Here is a 19,853-nt window from a genome sequence, read left to right as displayed (position 1 = left end):
GATGGCACCGAACCCCAAAACCCCGGACAACCTCTCCCAGCGGTTTCATGTAGATGTTAAATAACATGGGGGACAAAACTGAACCCTGAGGGACCCTATAGGTCAATGGCCAGGGGGTCGAGCAGGAGTCCCCCAGTATTATTTATTATTATTTATTATTTATTAGACTTTTATACCGCCCGACTAGCAATAGCTCTCTGGGCGGTGAACACAAGAAATACAATAAAATCACACAATATAATACAACAAAACATATAAAAATAAAACAATCTAAAATCAGTTACAACAAATTTTAAAAATTAAGTTAACTTAAATTAAAATGCTTCGGAAAAGAGGAAGGTTTTAACTTGGCGCCGAAAGGATAACAATGTCGGCGCCAAGCGCACCTCCTCGGGGAGACTATTCCACAGTTCAGGGGCCACCACTGAGAAGGCCCTAGATCTTGTCACCACCCTCCGGGCCTCCCTATGAGTCGGAACCCAGAGGAGGGCCTTCGTAGTAGACCGTAGTGTACGGGCCGGTTCGTATCGGGAGAGGCGTTCTGACAGGTATCGTGGTCCCGCGCCAGTACCACCTTCTGGGTTCGGTCCTCCAGGAAGAACTGGAGCCACTGTAACACAGTGCCCCCAAGTCCCATCTCAGCAAGGCAGCCCAGAAGGATACCATGATCGATGGTATCGAAAGCCGCTGAGAGGTCCAGTAGAACCAACAGAGACACACTCCCCCTGTCCAGTTCTCTGCGTAGGTCATCCACCAAGGCGACCAAAGCCGTCTCTGTCCCATAGCCAGGCCTGAAACCAGATTGAAATGGATCCAGATAATCCGTATCATCCAGGATTCTCTGGAGTTGGGCGACCACCACACGCTCTATTATCTTGCTTAAAAATGGAATATTGGAGACTGGCCGGTAGTTGCCTAGTAAAGAGGGATCCAGGGACGGCTTTTTCAGCAGTGGTCTTATAACTGCCTCCTTTAAGCATGATGGAATTCTGCCTTGTTGTAGAGAGGCATTAACTACTCCCCTGACCCAATCGACCAGTCCCCCTCTGGTACTTCTAATGAGCCAGGAAGGGCAAGGGTCCAGTACACAAGTGGTGGCACGCGCCGCTCCAAGGATCTTGTCCACATCCTTGGGCAGGACAAGTTGAAAAGAATCCATTTTAATTGGACAAACAGGCACCAAAGTTACATCCTCAGAGACTGTATCAATTTTAGCATCCAAGTCAGAGCGAATCTGAGCGACTTTGTCTGCAAAGTGCCGTGCAATTTCTTGACAGCGGTCTGCTGAGTGGTCAGAATTACCCTCACGGGGGCTGGAACTTAACTCGAAACAGTTCCACTGGACGGCTCCCAGCAGACGCAATGGAGGCCGAGAAGAAAGATTTCTTCTTAGCCCGTACTGCCTCGGAGTAGGCCTTCAAATAGGCTCTAGCCCGAGATCGATCAGCTTCGCTCTGAGTCTTCCACCAATGTTGCTCTAGTCCCCGTCTGACACGTTTCATCACCACCAGCTCCTTGGAAAACCATGGGACCGGTTTGGCTCCACTCCGAAAGAGGGGACGCTCGGGAGCGATCGTGGCCATTTCTCTATTAAAGAGGTCAACCAGGGCTTCGACAGGATCGCCTGCCAAGGTGACAGGAAAATCTCCAAGAGCCGTCAGGAAACCATCCAGATCCATCAGCCTCCTGGGATGAACCATTCTAAATGGTCCCCCACCCCTACAGAGGTTCTGAGTCCCAGTGAGTCTAAACCCGACCAGGTAGTGATCTGTCCATGACAACGGAACCACCGCGAGTTCTTCCACACCAAGATCACCGTCATCCCGACCAACACAGAAAACAAGGTCGAGGGTGTGACCAGCAACATGAGTGGGGCCAGATACTACTTGAGACAGACCCATGGTTGTTATGGAGGCCATGAAGTCCTGAGCCACTCCCAACAGAGCAGTCTCAGCATGGATGTTGAAGTCACCCAGTACCACAAGCTGAGGGGACTCCAACACCAACCCCGAGACTACCCTGGCTAGCTCAGGTAGGGAGACTGTGGAGTAGCGGGGTGGGCGGTACACCAACAGAATCCCTATTCTGTCCTGGCCACCTAACTTCAAGTACACACACTCGAACCCTGAGAACTGTGGGAGAGGGCACCTGGTCAGGGGGATGGTGTCACGATAGACCACTGCGACCCCACCGCATAAGCCTTAGCAAAACTACAGGAGGAGTTTTAAAGCCTTCACATTCAATTTTCTCAGTCTGCATCTGTGTTGGAATTGCTTTTTAATATTTTTTTTAAAAAAATCAAATCAATGTTTTTAACTTTTTTTAAAAAAAGTCTTGAAAGCTTTTTAAAAAAAAGTTTTTAAAGATGTTTTGTTTTCATGTATTTTAAAGTCTGTTTTTAGTGCTTTTGTTTGCCACCCTGGGCTCCTACTAGGAGGAAAGGTGGGATATAAATAAATAAATAAGTAATTTTTTTAAGGTAACCACAGTTCCCTGTGAATTCTGAATTCTGAACTTGGCACACTGTGGTTTGTTTAAACTCTATTTCAGCCTTTCTCAATCTTTGGGTGCCCAGATGTTGCTGGACTACAGTTCCCATAATTCCTGACCACTGGCCATGCTGGCTGGGGCTGATGGGAGTTATAATCCAGCAACGTCTGGGTATCCAGACATTGGGAAAAGCTTATTCTAATTCAGGGGTGGAGAATCTGTGGTTCTCCAGATTTTTTTTACTCCTGATTCCCATCAACCCCAGCCAGCAATGATGGGAATTAAAGTCCTACAAGTTCTGGAGAACCACAGGTTCTCCAACCCTGCTGCAGTTAGTGAGATGCAACCAGGATCAAGCCATGGGTAGCAATCCTAGTTTGGAGGGCTCATGTAAACCAGTCTGCTATAATTTGGAGGATTAGAAATGTTATGTCTGAGCCACCCCATATAAGCAATCACTAAATCATTCCCTAAGGTCTATCAGTCAAATAAAATGTGACAGCTAACCAAGAAAACAACTGAGTTAACAGCACAGTGAAGCGTAGTAGCCATGAGGCCATGCTAAGACTTAAGACGCCCTGCTTTGATACCTGCCCTTGCCATGAACTCAACAGGTGATATTAGGAAATCAACTTTCTCAAATACACCCCCCATCAGCAATATGGGGATAAAATATGCCCATATCTGGACAGGGAACATCTTGCTTCAGTCATTCATGCTCTGGTAACCTCGAAATTGGACTACTGCAATGCACTCTACGTGGGGCTGCCCTTGAAGACAGTTCGAAAACTGCAGCTCGTACAAAATGCAGCGGCCCGACTGATAACTGGGACTAAGCGGTCAGAACATGTAACACCGATTCTGGCCCGCTTGCACTGGCTGCCTATATGTTTCCGGGCCTGATTCAAGGTGCTGGTTTTAACCTATAAAGTCTTACATGGCACGGGCCCGCAATACCTGATGAAACGTCTCTCCCGATACGAACCTACCCGTACACTGCGCTCAACATCGAAGGCCCTCCTCCGGGTGCCTACTCAGAGAGACACCCAGAAGGCGACTACAAGAAAGAGGGCCTTCTCGGTAGTGGCCCCCGAACTTTGGAACACCCTTCCTGATAAGGTACGCCTGGCGCCTATGCTACTATCTTTTCAGCGCCAGGTGAAAACCTTCCTCTTTTCCCAGGCTTTTTAACATCCTAACATTTTAGTATGTTAGTATCTTAGTTTTGTATTGAAACACTTTGTATTTTGGTATTTTGTATTGTCTATTGGCATTTCAGTATGGATTTAATTATGTTTTAACTTTTTAGTCATTGTTGTATGTTCTTATTGTTGATCATGTTGATCATGTGGTTTTAAATTGTATATGAAATGTTATTTATCTTGATGTATACTGCCCAGAGAGCTTCGGCTATGGGGCGGTATAAAAATTTAAATAAATAAATAAATAAATAAATAAAATCTGCCTCACAGAGTACTTGAATTGTATTTTACAGCAAGATAATGAATTACTTTGAGCACTGCAATAGACTATAAAAATGCAAAGTATAATAAGCATGTTGATCAACTAATCCACACCACAACGTGCAACACACAGAGCAGTTGTACCAAATCAATAGCACAGACTGTTTCTTGCAGTGCCACCTGCCTAAATTACATGTTCATGAATGAAACCAGGGTAAACTCCTGCTACAAAATGCACATCTTCAATCCAAGATTAATGAATGAATTAATTAAATGGCACCACTGCTCAATATATCAAAGATGAGGGACCACAGCTCAGTGGTAGAGTATATGTTTTGCATGCAGAAGGTCCTAGGTTCAACCTCTATCCTCTTCACTTAAAAGGGTCCAAAACAGATGACAGAAAAGACCTCTGCTTGAGACCCAGGAGATGCCAATCAGAATAAAAATACTGACCTAGATGGCCAAATAATCTAACCCGGGGAACACAGTACAGCAAGTGATCAGGGATGATGGGAGTTGTCATCCAAGAACATCTGCAGGCCCACAGGTTCCCCATCTCTAGTCTATCATATTATAAGGCAGCCTCCTATGCTTTGGAGGTGAGTCCATAACTAACCCCTTCTAGGATGCACACCTTAATGTAGTGAGGGGGGTTGAAAGTGTTGAAGAAGCTAACAGCAATGACCAAGAGGCTAGACTCCTAGCAGGGGCACCCAAGGCAGAATGGTCAAAGCTGAAACACCAGACTAAGATGCATCCAAACTCAGAGGAAGGCAATGGTAAACCACCTCTGAATATCTCTTACCACAAAAACCCTATGAACAGAGTATCCAAAATGCAACACAAGATAGTGCTGGAAGATGAGACCCCCAGGTCAGAAGGCACCCAATGAGCTACTGGGGAAGAACAAAGGACAAGTACGAGTAGCACTGTGACTAATGATGCAGCTGGGTCAAAGCTGAAAGGAAGACCAGAGGCTGGTGTGCACAGATGTGAAAGGAGAGTCCGGAGTTGTACAACTCACACAATAGGAACATGGAATGTGAGAAGCATGAACCAGGGAAAGTTAGAAATTGTCAAGCAAGAAATGGAATGCATCAACATTACAATACTTGGTGTGAGCGAACTAAAATGGACAGGAATGGAACATTTTCAATCAGGCAACTACAAAATATTTTATGCAGGAAATGAGAAATTAAGAAGAAATGGGGCTGCTTTAATAGTGAGAAGTGATGTAGCAACAGCAATTAGGAGCTACAACGCAAGGTCTCAGTGAGTAATATCAATGAGATTAAACGGGAAACCTACCAACATAACCATCATCCAAGTCTGTGCTCCAACAGCAAACGGAGCAGAAGAGGAATTGGAGAAATTTTACGCAGAAGTACAGGAAGAAATTGATCACACACCAAAACAAGATGTGCTGATAATCATGGGGGATTGGAATGCAAAAGTAGGGAACAGAGAAGAACTAGGAAATGTGGGGAAATGGGGCCTAGGAGACAGAAATGAAGCAGGAGAAAGACATTGAATTCTGTGAAGCCAATAATTTGTTTCTTGCGAACTTATTTTTTGAGCAACCGAAAACACGACTGTATACGTGGACATCACCAAATGGTCAATATAGGAATCAAATTGATTATATAATTGGTAGCAGAAGATGGAGAAGTTTCATACTTTCTGAGAAAACAAGACCAGGAGCAGACTGCGGTACAGATCATGAACTGGTTGTATCGAAAATCAGAGTAAAGCTAAAGAAGAACAACAAATCATTCATAATGCCAAAATACAATTTAAGTAACATCCCAGAAGCATATAAAGATCAAATAAGGAACAGATTTGAGATTTTCACCTTAGTTGACAGAGAACCCGAAGAACTATGGAATGAAGTCAGAGATGTTATCAGGGAAGAATGCAAAAAGACAATACCTCTTGTTAAAAAGAGAGAAAGACCTCAATGGATGACTGAAGAAACTCTTAAAATGGTTAAAGAGAGAAGGAAAGCAAAAGCAAAAGGAGACAGAAACACAGCCAGAACCCTAAATGCAACAATACAGCAACTAGTACGTAGGGACAAAGAAAACTATTACAATAGTTACTGTATAGAAATAGAAGAGGACAACAAAAAGGGTAGAACAAGAACCCTGTTCCAAAAGATTAGAGAAATGAAAGGGAAATTTAAACCAAAAGTAGGGATGTTGAATAATCAACAGGGAAACACACTGACTAACCGAGATGAAATAAAAGGAAGATGGAAGCGCTACACTGAAGAACTCTATAAAAGAGATGCCAGGATGACAGATTCATTCACAGAGGAACCATATGATGAAGAACCAGAAATTTTAGAATGCGAGGTGAAAGTTGCTCTTAGAAAGTTGGAATAGATGACATACCAACAGAGTTGCTACAAGCTACTGAGACTGAATCTGTCCAAATTTTGACAAAAATCTATCAAGAAATATGGAAAACTAAACAATGGCCCACAGACTGGAAGCGTTCCATATACATCCCAATTCCAAAGAAAGGGGATCCCAGGGAATGCAGTAATTATCGAACTATTGCCTTAATATCCCATGCAAGTAAAGTAATGCTCAAGATTCTACAACAAAGGCTCTCGTCATATATGGAGTGAGAAATGCCAGACGTCCAAGCTGGATTTAGAAAGGGAAGAGGCACCAGAGATCATATCGCAAACATACTTTGGATACTGGAATGGACCAAGGAATTTCAGAAGAAAATCACCCTGGGCTTTATAGATTACAGCAAAGCCTTTGACTGTGTAGATCATGAGAAACTATGGAATGCTTTAAAAGAAATGGAGGTGCCAGAGCACCTGATTGTCGACTACAACTTATAGGCACATAACAACAACAACAACTGTTTGTATGGGTTTGGACAACATAGCAAGTCGTGGTCAGTCCAAGCCAGAGAACCTATTTTTGTAATGCTAAAACAGCCTTTCCCAACCTGGTGCCTTCCAGATGTTGGACTACAACTCCCAACAAATCCAGTTAGCATGGCCAATGATCAGGAATAATGCAAGTTGTAGTTGAAAACATATGTAGGGGGCACCAAGTTAGAGAGGATTGTGCTAAACTATGATGAGCTCAAGGTCTGTCAGTAAGCTTTCTGCCTGAGCAGGTATTTGAAGCCAGATTTCCTTGATTTGGGGCACTCTGTCCACTGCATTATGCTGATTCTCTGAGAAAAAGTAACTCCCTTTTCAGTTTACTAAAAGTTCCCTTTTTGGTTTTCTAGAGGTAGAATGACACTTTAACACACTTTTGAAGAATAGAAGGCTACCACCAAAAATGCCAGCTTCATTTTTGAAAAGTATCTGATCTTGTTTGGCAAAACCAAGGATTTTTGCACTAAGGCTTATATGAACACCAGTGGTTATTATGTGTCATAAAGAGAAGCTGTTGCAATCCTCAAGCTTCATTTTTGGGTATATTCTTTTTAAAAAAGATTTATTTTTAAATAATTCATAAGAAACTGGAAAGGCTTTGATGCCAGCTGGGTCTGATTTAATCACAAGTAAGAATAGAATGGTTTGCCTGAACAAAATCACAAATCCCATCTTTTGAGACTTGGGCATGAATTATTCCTACTAGTGTATTTTTGACATTTTATTGTAAAAGAATCTCTTACAGGAAAAATTGCTATCTTTTTGAAACTGAATCTAGAGGAATAGGTGTGCAGTATTTTATGTTTCCCTTGATGTGAATACTGATTGTTTGCCTTAGGGAAAATGGCAAGATAGAGCCCTAGAAAAAATCATGAAAAACATAGGCATATCAGGGCTAAAACTTTAAGAAAATCTGCTGTCTACCATAACTGATTATTTGCCTATCTAGCCTCTGAACATGTGAAGGAATAATAAAGATGAAAGTGCCTCTGAGTTAGGGGTTGGACTAAGTCATCTTGTGGCCTTTCCCAATTTTGATTATTTGTGCAGTGATCCTTTCATTTATCAGTGAATAACAACTGCAAGCTTACACATCTGAACCTACAAAGCTGGTTTTTATTGAATCAGACCATTGAGCCATCTCAGTAATATCTGCTTTGACTAACTGCCACAGCTCTCCAGGCTTCCTTATCACCTGCTACCTGATCCCTTTAATTGGATATGCCAGGGACTAAAGTTGGGACTTTTGGCATACAAAAACAGTGCTGTGTCAGTTATGGTGTTGTTGTTGTTATGTGCCTCCAAGTCGACTACAACTTATGGCGACCCTATGAATCAGCAACCTCCAAAAGCATCTGTCATGAACCACCCTGTTCAGATCTTGTAAGTTCAGGTCTGCGGCTTCCTTTATGGAATCAATCCATCTCTTGTTTGGCCTTCCTCTTTCTCTACTTCCTTCTGTTTTCCCCAGCATTATTATCTTTTCTAATTAATCATGTCTTCTCATGATGTGTCCAAAGTAGGATAACCTCAGTTTCATCATTTTAACTTCTAGTGACAGTTCTGGTTTAATTTGTTCTAACACCCAATTATTTGTCTTTTTCGCAGTCCATGGTACCCGCAAAGCTCTCCGCCAACACCATATTTCAAATGAGTTGATTTTTCTCTTATCTGCTTTTCTCACTGTCCAACTTTCACATCCAGTGTTCAGTGATACATCTCTGCATTTGAGGACCTTTTCTAGTTCTCTCATAGCTGCCCTCCCCAATCCTAGCCTTCTTCTGATTTCTTGACTATTGTCTCCATTTGGGTTAATGACTGTGCCGAGGTATTGATAATCCTTGACAAGTTCAATGTCCTCATTGTCAACTGTAAAGTTGCATAAATCTTCTGTTGTCATTACTTTAGTCTTTTTGACGTTCAGCTGTAGTCCTGCTTTTGTGCTTTCCTCTTTAACTTTCATCAGCATTTGTTTCAAATCATTACTGGTTTCTGCTAGTAGTATGGTATCGTCTGCATATCTTAAATTATTGATATTTCTCCCTCCAATTTTCACACCTCCTTCATCTTGGTCCAATCCTGCTTTCCATATGATATGTTCTGTGTACAGATTAATAAATAGGGCGATAAAATACACCCCTGTCTCACATCCTTTCCGATGGGGAACCCGTCGGTTTCTCCATATTCTGTCCTTACAGTAGCCTCTTGTCCAGAGTATAGGTTGCGCATTAGGACAATCAGATGCTCTGGCACCTCCATTTCTTTTAAAGCATTCCATAGTTTCTCATGATCTACACAGTCAAAGGCTTTGCTGTAATCTATAAAGCACAGGGTGATTTTCTTCTGAAATTCCTTGGTCCATTCCAGTATCCAAAGTACGTTTGCGATATGATCTCTGGTGCCTCTTCCCTTTCTAAATCCAGCTTGGACGTCTGGCATTTCTCGCTCCATATATGGCAAGAGCCTTTGTTGTAAAATCTTGAGCATTACTTTACTTGCATGGGATATTAAGGCAATAGTTCGATAATTACTGCATTCCCTGGGATCCCCTTTCTTTGGAATTGGGATGTATATGGAACGCTTCCAGTCTGTGGGCCATTGTTTAGTTTTCCATATTTCTTGGAAGATTTTAGTCAAAATTTGGACTGATGATTTGTTGAAACAACGGACCTTTAAACCACAGTTTAAGAAGTTGGCTTGTTTCAAGAAACCATAGTTAAGATTAGCCACAGTTTAGGGTTAGTCTAAACCAGCCTTTCCCAACTAGTGTGCCTCCAGATGTTGTTGGACCACAATTCCCACCTTTCCTAACCATTGGCAATGGTGGCTGAGGATGATGGGAGTTGTGGTCCAACAACACCTGGAGGCACACTGGTTGGGAAAGGCTGGTCTAAACTATGGTTAATCCAAAAGGGAAACAGAAGCTTCCAATCTCCTCCTTGCAGCTCGACCAATGAAGAAAAGGGAGCATGTAATTCTGAGAGTTGTTGTGTCTCATCCTTGCAATGCTAAATCATTGTAAACTTTCCCACTATCTCAGATCCTACAACATGTATGAAGGCATATAATACAGAAATATTGCTGAAGCTAAGCAGGTCTAGGTACAGGAAACTGCCTGAGAACCCTATACACAGCTCAACATTCCCAGGAGGGATGATGGGACATAAATAAATAATAATGTATGCAACCTTATGTTTGTTGAAATAAGGTGGTATAACCATTTAATAAAAAAGGACTGTAGCCATTTTTAATTCAATGAAAATGTGTCTGATTAATTGCGAAACGTATTTAAAAACCAGTTAATTAATGCAAGTACTTAAAAATTCTGCAGATGACAGGTACCTTCTTAGAAGAGGCATCCCCCTTTTACTCTCACACAGGAAGGAAGGCTTCTCCTAAGATGGCACCTACTGTAAGATAAATAAAAACAAATAATTTTTCTCTTAAAAACAATGGCTCCAGTCACATATAAATTTATATAGATTTGATCATTAATAATAAAAATAAATAAACATACTTCAGGTTGTATTTGTGCCCCAAACAACTACCACTTGTATGTATGGGCTGGTGGACTAGCAGTATAATTTTGGTGGGCTAGCAACTTCAACTGACTTATTTGCAAGGCTGATTGAAGGGCTTCTGTCCACATGTAGTCTATTTCTACAGTCTGGTTTCTGCATTATTTTTTCACAATGACCAATGCTTAACTGTGGGAGTCATCCCAGAGGTAATGCTTCCTTTGCCTATCAAGGAATTCTCCATATATGAACAAATTATTTTTATCAGGGATTTTTACTATTGCTTTTGCCCTGCCGTTTGGGGCGATTTTGCTGATGCTTTGTTACATTTTATTTTTATTTTTTTTAGCATACATAAGCTACCCTGACAACTGTATATTGAAAGGTGGTATAAGCTAGTATGTGGAATTCCTTCCCTACTGAGATGTCTGGCCTCATCTCTTTATAGTTTTCGGCAGCTTTCAACAAGCATTTAGAGGAGAGACCCGATTCCTGATGCTGCTTTTAGTAACTCTTCTTTAATTATTTGTTATGTGCTTTTAAAGATTGTGTTGTTTTATCTATTTTTTTATCAATTTGCCTGTTGTAAACTGCTTTGTGCTTGTGCAAAGGTGTCATATAAATTATATAAATAAAAAATAAAAATCTATTAGTGATCACTCATGGCCAAGTAAGATTGTCTTCCAAGATAAGGTCTTTAACAGTGGATTCGTAAGTGACTGTGGAGGCCAATTCTGGATCCACACAGCCTCCCACAGTGAGGACATAGGTTTCCAGATGGAAGATGGTCACGATAAGGATTTGTTTGACGTGTCTTCTGCTTAGCTCGCTTTGTTTATTTATAAATTAAAAAATTATAAATAAAAAATTAAAATCCAATAGGTAGATAAATGCAGGAAGAATTGTGCTGTTGATCATAATCAATGGGGGGAGCAGGCAGAGAGATCTGAGCAGCTAGGAGATTAAAATGATATGCGATGCTACCAGGATTTCTTTGCATGCCACATTCATTTTACTGTATTTATTAGTCCTCCAATAACTAATGTTCTCTGGGCAAATTACAACATACAATAAAAACAACTAAACTATAAGAGCCAAAATACAATTCTGAAAAGCACATTAAATCAACATAAAACAGAGAAAAAACAGCAACATATAATCCCAACTTTAAACATTCCAGGGATAAAACAGGTGTAGCAGGATTTTAAAGGCCTGTGAGAATAAAGAGGAATTTGCATGGCCCTAAGATATCAAAGTAGGTGCCAGACACGACTCTCTGCAGAGGGCATTCCACGGAGGCTTATTCTCGTCACCATATCTCACCATGTGGGGGCATACAGAGAAGGGTCTTCGATGATGATATCAGGGCAATGAGCAGGTACAGAGAGCAACAAAGGTTATGTTTTATCTTCACGGTCAGAAGTGGTATGCTTCTGAATACAAATTGCTGGAAATTGCAGGCGGGGAGAGTGCTCTTGTATTCAGGTCCTGCTTGCAGGCTTCCCATAGGAATCTGGTTGGCTACAGTGAGAAATGGATACTGGACTAGATGGGCCACTGGCCTGATCCAGAAGGCTGTTTTTATGTTCTTAACACAAAGGAAACATACAGACAATGCCATAGGTCTGGCTGCAAATTGTCCACATGAACCAAAATGACCACAGATACAATATGTCAATACAGCTGCTTGAACATCATCTGGAATTGTGAACTGTGTCCATCTGGTGAGCATGTGATAGATCTTTGGATAGGATGAACTCTTCTGATAGTAGAAGGAGACTGAAAATTGTTGTGGAGTGTAAGAATTTAGTGAGATGGCTTTTAGGAGTGCAGGGTGAATGCAGTGAAAACTGGTGAATACTAGAACTTACGGAGGGGCTGTGAAATCTACGGGGGCAATCAATGAGCAGCAGGAGAGAGACGTTTCACAGTTATGCACCATTGCCTCCTTGTAGATATAACTCTGAGGCATAACTGTATGCAGAAAAAGATAAGTAGCATTATAAAAAAAGTATTTTTGCACATTTAAGGCTTCTTTATTCATGCACAGAGATTTGTGCATTTCCCATTTTACAACCAAATTAGCCACAGGATCTTCCTTGAAGCGATGCAGCTTCACCGTTTGTGAATTAAATACCACAAAGAGATGTAATGTTCCCAGTGCTGCTCAGAGGAGTGCTCTTATTTGCCGCAAATTCAGAAACCTCAGCATTCATTACAACTCAATAAACGGTCTTCAGCTCAGGTAACGTTGTATTACTCAAAGAACAGGGTAAACAAATTGGCTTCAAGGCATGCTGGGCAGATGTAAAAAAGGTGGATGGTTCTTTCATCACAGGGTCTAAATCCTAAAAGGAGTTCAGCCCCATCAATCAGAAACCAGCCATTGTTGAGAATGATGAATGGTACTGAGAATATAGTGTGCTTATAAATGAGAAAAAAGCTCATATGAAAATTTGCCACCATCTGCAGGTGCTAAGCAAAGTTTATTTCAAGAGTCTTGCACAGGAGCAGGCAACCTGTCACCCTCCAGATGTTGTAGAATACAACTCCCATCAGCCCTGATCATTGGCCATGGTGGTAGAGGCTGATGGGAATTGGAGTCTAACCATTTCTGGAAGCCGCTGTTTCCCCACAGCTTGTCTAGAAGCTTGTCCATGGTTACAAAAAAAAAGGCAGTTATGTGATGTCCCCCATACTTCTCTCTCAGCACTTCACAGATTTGTCTCCATTGACAATATTGAGAAAATTACAAGCCTGTTTCACACATCACAGCAGTGTGGTAGAGTAAGAGAGTGCTGAACTGGGACTGGAGAGATCCAAGTTCAAATCCTCACCCAGTCATGAAGGTTATTACCCTCCTTCTCCACCTAGTCTATCTCAAAAGGTTGATGTTAGGATGAAATGGTGGAGAGGGGAACCTTGTATGTTGCTCTGAGAATCTTGGAGGAAGCACAGTATATAAACATGTAACAAATAATTTAATGTAGGTGCATGACCTGAAAACTGGAGGCTGAATGTGTAAATTGACTTCATTGGAAAGCACTGCATTTTCAGTGAGACAAGGAAATTTGAAAAGTTCTATCTGTGATGTCCCATTCACACACATACCCTTATATTTCAGCTGCCTCCATCACAACTGCTTCCTCCCTTCCCTTGCCCCAGGAAACTTATTTCAGGCAGGAGGAGATAGTAGATTACGGTTTGTACAGAAGGGACACTGAAGGCCTAACTACATCATTATGTTAATGATGTAATTAGCAATCACATTGTCCATTTTTTAAAAATGAAATGCCAGGCATCAATTGGGGGGCTAGGTATTTACAGCCTCACAGCATGGAAGGAGGGGAGATTTAAACATTTTCTCCCCAGACACAATCTTGGTAAAGGTTGCCCCTGGTCATGGGCAGATTATAATGGTGCAATCGCAACAGGGCCTATACCTACAAAGGGGTCCAGACTCTGAGCTTTCTTTTTATTAAAAAAATAAGTCACTAGCCCTCCTAGAAAGAAAGTAATAAAGCAAACTGTGCAGGCAACCTTCTAAGTGACTTCTGTGAGATGAGCCAACGTGGGTGCTCCCACCTTTCAGTGTAATGAATGAAGTCAGAGCTGTGACTGAAGTGAGTTGTTTGGACACTGAGGTATAGGAATCCCTGGTGTCCTAAAAAGCTGCTTTTCCCCTTCCCCTTTTCTGCACTTTTTTCTACTCCTTGGAATCTCTGTAGTTCATCCTTCCTTTCTTTCTAGCAACCAGGATTCATCTTTCCTGTCTGAGATCGGGTACTTCCTAGAAATTATTTTCTGCAAATACTACTCCACAATAAGTGTGATCCCCCACCCACCCACCCACCCTCATAAATGGCAAATGCAAAATGATAAAACTTTACAAAAAAGCTCAGGCATGGCTCCTGCTGTACAGGAGCTGAAGTCTAAGCACTAATTAAGAATTCACTGGAGAGTTAACTTACAATACAATGCTATACCTGTCTACTGAGAAGTTAAGTCTCTGTATTTAATGGAACTTACTCCCATGTAAGTGGTGCTATTCTGGGAACTGCACCAGCCACCTTAACCTGGCCTTACCCCCAGTACATAAATTAGCATTAAGAAATTCTTCCCATTGGTGCCAATTCGAGTTTTCCCCCAATTGCCACACTAGAGAGGCAAAGATTGAAGATTTAGAGAAAGGCTTATCCCCCCTTTCAGTGAAAATCACTCCCTGCCCCCATTCCTGTTATTGCTTTTAATTAAAACATCTTGATTGCTAATCAAATCATCACCACAGCACATAGCTAGGCCCTAAGGAGACCTCCTAAGGCTCCTTTTCAATATCTCCAGTGCATCTTCTTCTCTTGTTGGAGAAGGAACTGGAGACCGAGGCTTCGTTTTAGTATTCCTGCTGCAGAGAACATTGTCTTCTCTCATCAGGGAGTGTACTGCTGCTACAAGTCACAGTATTAAGTCACTGGGTTCCTGCTGGGAGGAAGGGCAGGATATAAATCAAATAATAAATAAATAAATAAAATATTATTGATGAGAGAAGATGTCTGCATGCTAGTGACTCAGATACACACTCCCCCTACCCCGCGGTCAAGATATGATGCTCTGCTGGGGAGTAGCTCTGCCACCACCTCTTGCAGGATAAATTTAGAGCCATAAATTTATTTCAGCTGCATGTTGCTGGTGCTTAGGATATTCACACTTAAAGTAAATTATTAGAAGGAATTATAGCTAGTGGCTAGGCTTGAAGTTGGGCTGAAGCGTGAATGGAAAAGGGGGAACAAGTTAATGATACAAAAGAAGTGAGAACGCAGTCTGTACACCTGCAGCAGAAATGGGAAGTAGACACCAAGGGATTTCCTGTAACATTTGAATCATAGACAGCACATATGGAGGACATCTGAGTTGTGCATGTAGGGTGTATATATGCAGGACACATGGCCAGTAAAGGTCATCACTAAGGGAAAAATGGGAGGTGTGGAGACAAACAACTATGGGTGGTATTCAATGTGTCCCATCAGTTCAAGGATTTCCGTTTGTGTAACAGAACTTTCCCCCTCTCCTCCCACCACACCCTCCCTGCATCTGCTCGAGGGTTGGGGGAAGTCCTAGAACAGATTTGGGGACATGCAGGGGGAGGAAAGGGGGGGAAGTTCCATTGCACAAGCAGATTGATGGGACCCTGGCTTGAATGCTACATTGGGTACAATCCTATATAAAAAGGGATGGAACAAAGAGCTTGCGTGTGTGTGGGGGGGTATTTCTGGTGTATATACCAGATCTTGTGGACCATATTCTGGGATCTAGGATGCAGGCTGACGGGTTACCATCATTATCTCTGCTAACTTGGAAGGTAAGAAATATATATTTTGCCTCTTCCTTATATGCGTCTTTTCCTTACATCCATGTGAGACTTTATTCTTTTCCTATGCTTTTGTGAAGCTCTGTGTGTGCTTCCAGTAAAGTTTTTCTGTTAAACCACAAACTCATTTGTTTTAACTGTCAATAAAAGTCCAGTGATTGAACAAGAGCCATATGGAACAGGTGTAAGTAATTAAGGAAGTTATGAGCTTCCAGATCAATCTTCTTGCACCTAAAAACAAAAAAACCTCCTAAAATTAAATCCTACATTTTGCACAGGGTAACAGTTGTGGGGGACCCTAGGGCAGGGGAAGTGGGGAGACAACTAAGAAAGGGCTCGGCCCTTTGTGAGGGTTAGCCTGGAACCCCTTTCAGAGCAAATAGTTGGATGCTCATGTGTCCCTCTAATTGTCTGTCTCACCACCACTAATACGCACACAGACTAACCTTCACTACCTACACCACAATCTGCCACAAGAAGGTGCAACAAGGCAGGAGGTGCTTTCAGAGCAATGACTTGTGCAAGAACCACTCCAAATGCTGTAGGGAAAGGCATCAACAACAACAGTCAATGAAACAATTTGAATTGTGGGGTAAAATGGAAAAAATTCCTCTACTATATTTTTCTGCAGAATGTTTTGCACTGTTTTGTTAAATTAGTTAGGGATCTAGCAAGCAGAATATAAGCTAAATTGGGGAAGTGGAATAGATAAAATACCAGTTAAATCTAAAATCAAGTGCAATTATCTTTTGTCAGACAACTATCCTGACAATATAGCCACATATTTACATGCACATATATTTAAGGGCATTGCTCTACTGACATATTAGAGTTAAAAAGATCATTTTTCTTTTTAAAAACTGTTTATTATTATTATTGTTATTGTTATTATTGGCCCCTGCTAGGAGGAAGGGTGGGATATAAATCAAATAATAAATATATTATTGTTGCTGTTGTTGTTATTGCTGCTCCAATTCCAAACATACTAAGGGTGGTGGGGGCATTATATCACCAATACTTATTGCAATTCCAAGAATTAACACTAAAGCCAAAATACAATAAAAATATATTTCAACCAAAGAAAAGGAAAAGATAGCATAGAACACTGTATCACAAATATTTCCAACATTTCTAAAGGTTAACACAAAAGCCTGACTGTAACATGGAAAATTATGTTTTATAACTTTAACAGCTTCTAGATTTTATCTAATATAATTTGGCACTAATTAAATTGAATACCGCTTACCATGATAACACTATTCATAGGGTTGCCATAAATTGGGATTGACTTGAAGGCAGTCCATTTCATTTCAATACTGCTGCTTGGACTTTATTATAATGATATTTGTTATTCCCATATTTTATAAACTTCTACCAGGGTTCAAATACATTTCTTTGTGCATTTAATATGTTATTTTATGCATAAGCACCCTGTGCCAAACTGTTACCATTCCTTGTTTGATGGAATTCGCTTCTTTTTCTAGTATTTTGCAACTAATATAAGCACTGCTACCTAAGGTTTTTCTATCATTCCCCTTTCTTTCGTTGGGAGTATTTCTTTTACCTTTCCCAAAATAAAAAAAATCAAAGGAACTACCCCCGCCCCACATAGTAACAGAAGTATATCCCACTGAGTTGTCATATTTTAAAAAGGTATACAAGTATTCCAATAAAATAATTTCCAAGAAAGGCTTTGAATGCATTTGAAAATACAATCATTTAAACCTAACTAAGGGTGCAATCTACCTTCCAGATATGCCAGGCTGAGGGGCTGCTGGATGAGGCATGTATGTGGAGGAGGAGGAAGGATGTCGGCACTGCTGTTTGGGCACAAATGAATGCCCAAAGCAGCCGAGAATTGGCATTGCGTCTCTGGGGGTAAATGAAAGCACATTGCCTCTGACTTTGTTAGGTTGACTTGCAGGCCAGAAACCCCCACAAATTGCTCTAATTCGGTCTTTAACGATTGTGCTGCTTCCAGAGGATTGACCACTGTCAGCGGCAGCGCCATGTCGTTGGCATACATACTGAGAAGATGTGCATCTTAAATCTATCTGAATCCCTTTTATATTTTTGTTTTGTCTTAAATGTTGTGCCAAAGGTTCTATTACCAACAAGAACAAGAGAGGACATCCTTGTTTCGTTCTTCTAGGCACTGTAAATTGCTGAGATTCTCTGCCATTTATTCTAATCACTGCTGTAGAGGGTGAGTAAATTTGATTCAATGTAAAGCATATATTTTAACACTGATATGTATTTGATCTTTTTTTAAGGGCTGCTCCCACCCCCTGGAAGGGATGGATAGAGTAGGCCAGGCTCTTGAGACATCTTTTGGCAACAAGCAGGGAAGGAGATCTGGCTCCTTCTCTACTGAAAGAAAAGGCAAATTTCCATAAGAATATTAAAAAGGGTTGATTCCTCCTTTGTCCCAGCAAAGTTATTCTGGAACATTGCAAGGTTCTTATGGATAACCCCAGTCAAATCACTCATCATTATTATACTCAAGATTAAACATTCAGAGCAGGTCAGCAGCAAAAAGCAAACAAAAAATGAATTATGAATCCTACCATCAGAGACCAACTGGCAGAGTCAAGCCGCAGGTTCTTGGCTGGCTGATCCCAGAAATGTAATTAAAACTGTATTAAAAATCCAAAATTAGTAAAATGTTCCCCTCTGAAGTCCCAGCTAGAAGCCCTTATAAGGCTAGACACATGGCACACAGGAAAGATCAAAAGGCATGGTAGGAAGGTACAAAACACAGCACCTGCTGTGCTGAAGCTCAGCAGATCTAGGTCTGGTCAATGCCAAGGTTAGAGATTGTCTCAGAACCACTTTGTACTCCCTGAGGAATGGTAGTATATAATGACCCCATTCGCATGTTGTGGTAAGGTATAATCTGAAACAAACTATGATTTAACATAGGGATGTGGAACTGGATCCAGCCAGAGGGCCAGGTCCTTCTCTCCCCCATGGAACAAGTTGGGCAGATGGGAAAGATGCAAACACACAGGGCTTCGCAGGCACCATCCATCAGCTGATTGGCATGCCTGCAAACCCCCATTTCAGGCAAGCCATGTCTTTACCTGCTAGGGTTGCCAGGTCAGAAGCATCCCAAAACCCTGAGATTTCAGAGGCGGACCCGAGTGATGTCATGGGGGTGGGCCATAGTGATGTTATAGGGCAGGTCCTAGCAATGTCATTAACCATGATACATTAAGTATCAACTACAGTTGCTTGGAGCATACCATTCAAACAAAAACACTTCTCCGATTGGAAATTAAGATATAAATTGTAGCTAAAAGTTGTTGTTCCCAGGTCCAGCTGAAAAGACGTGATCATTTCTTCTCACCTACTTAGGGAGACCTGGAAACCCTACTACCTGTCCCACACCTGACATCATATATGACTAATTAGGTCCGTAGGCCAAAGGTTCACCATCACTGGTTAAATGTGAACAAGCTGCTTGATTGTTCCCATTGATCTGGCCTGTGTGAGCAGAACAGGCCAGAAAACAGGTCCATGAACCAGCAGTTGCTGAGTCTCCAAGAACAAAATCCTTGGAGCAACCAGTATATCACAGTATTCCGTACAGCACCAAGCACAATGCTCTACATGCAGTTAAGTAATTGCTAAGTAGCTGTACTAGCAAAAATAATTTTCTTGGCATTGCTCAATACTGTTATTGGAGTAGTTAGTTTTTCTTTTAATTCCAAGATGAATTCTCCTTCATCAGAAGCTCATATGGCAATGCCAGTGATGTCTGTCTCTGGCATAAAGTAATTCAAACTAATGAAAACAAGTTAATTTTTCTGCTAGAAAATTAAATGGAAACAAATGGCACAAAAGTTAAGTTCTTTTAAAAAGTCTATTTGCTTTGGACTAAAGCCAAAATACACAGTTCAGCATGACCATTTAGTCTTTGTACAAGCTACAGAAAGAGTGACAGGAAAAAAGAATATGAAGTGGTTTGGGGTTTTTTTAAAGGGAAATGCAAGTAAAAGCATTAATGGGTTTCTTTCTGTAAGCTGTCTCACAGCACAATAAAAGTAACATGCTGAGAGAAGCTTTTCTATTTCTCCCAAGGTGTTCAGTGTGAAAGAATAACC

At 41.3% G+C, this 19,853-nt stretch overlaps 1 protein-coding gene across 4 annotated transcripts in view; it reads right to left on the bottom strand.

Annotated features, from left to right (window-relative positions):
• The window catches only part of GUCY1A2 (guanylate cyclase 1 soluble subunit alpha 2), a 286,509-nt gene that overhangs the window by 175,646 nt on the left and 91,010 nt on the right, over positions 1 to 19,853 (bottom strand). The window lies entirely within an intron of this gene.

Source organism: Rhineura floridana, chromosome 5, assembly GCF_030035675.1.
Source record: "Rhineura floridana isolate rRhiFlo1 chromosome 5, rRhiFlo1.hap2, whole genome shotgun sequence".
NCBI lineage: Eukaryota > Metazoa > Chordata > Lepidosauria > Squamata > Rhineuridae > Rhineura > Rhineura floridana.
This window is presented reverse-complemented; position numbering and strand designations above follow the sequence as displayed.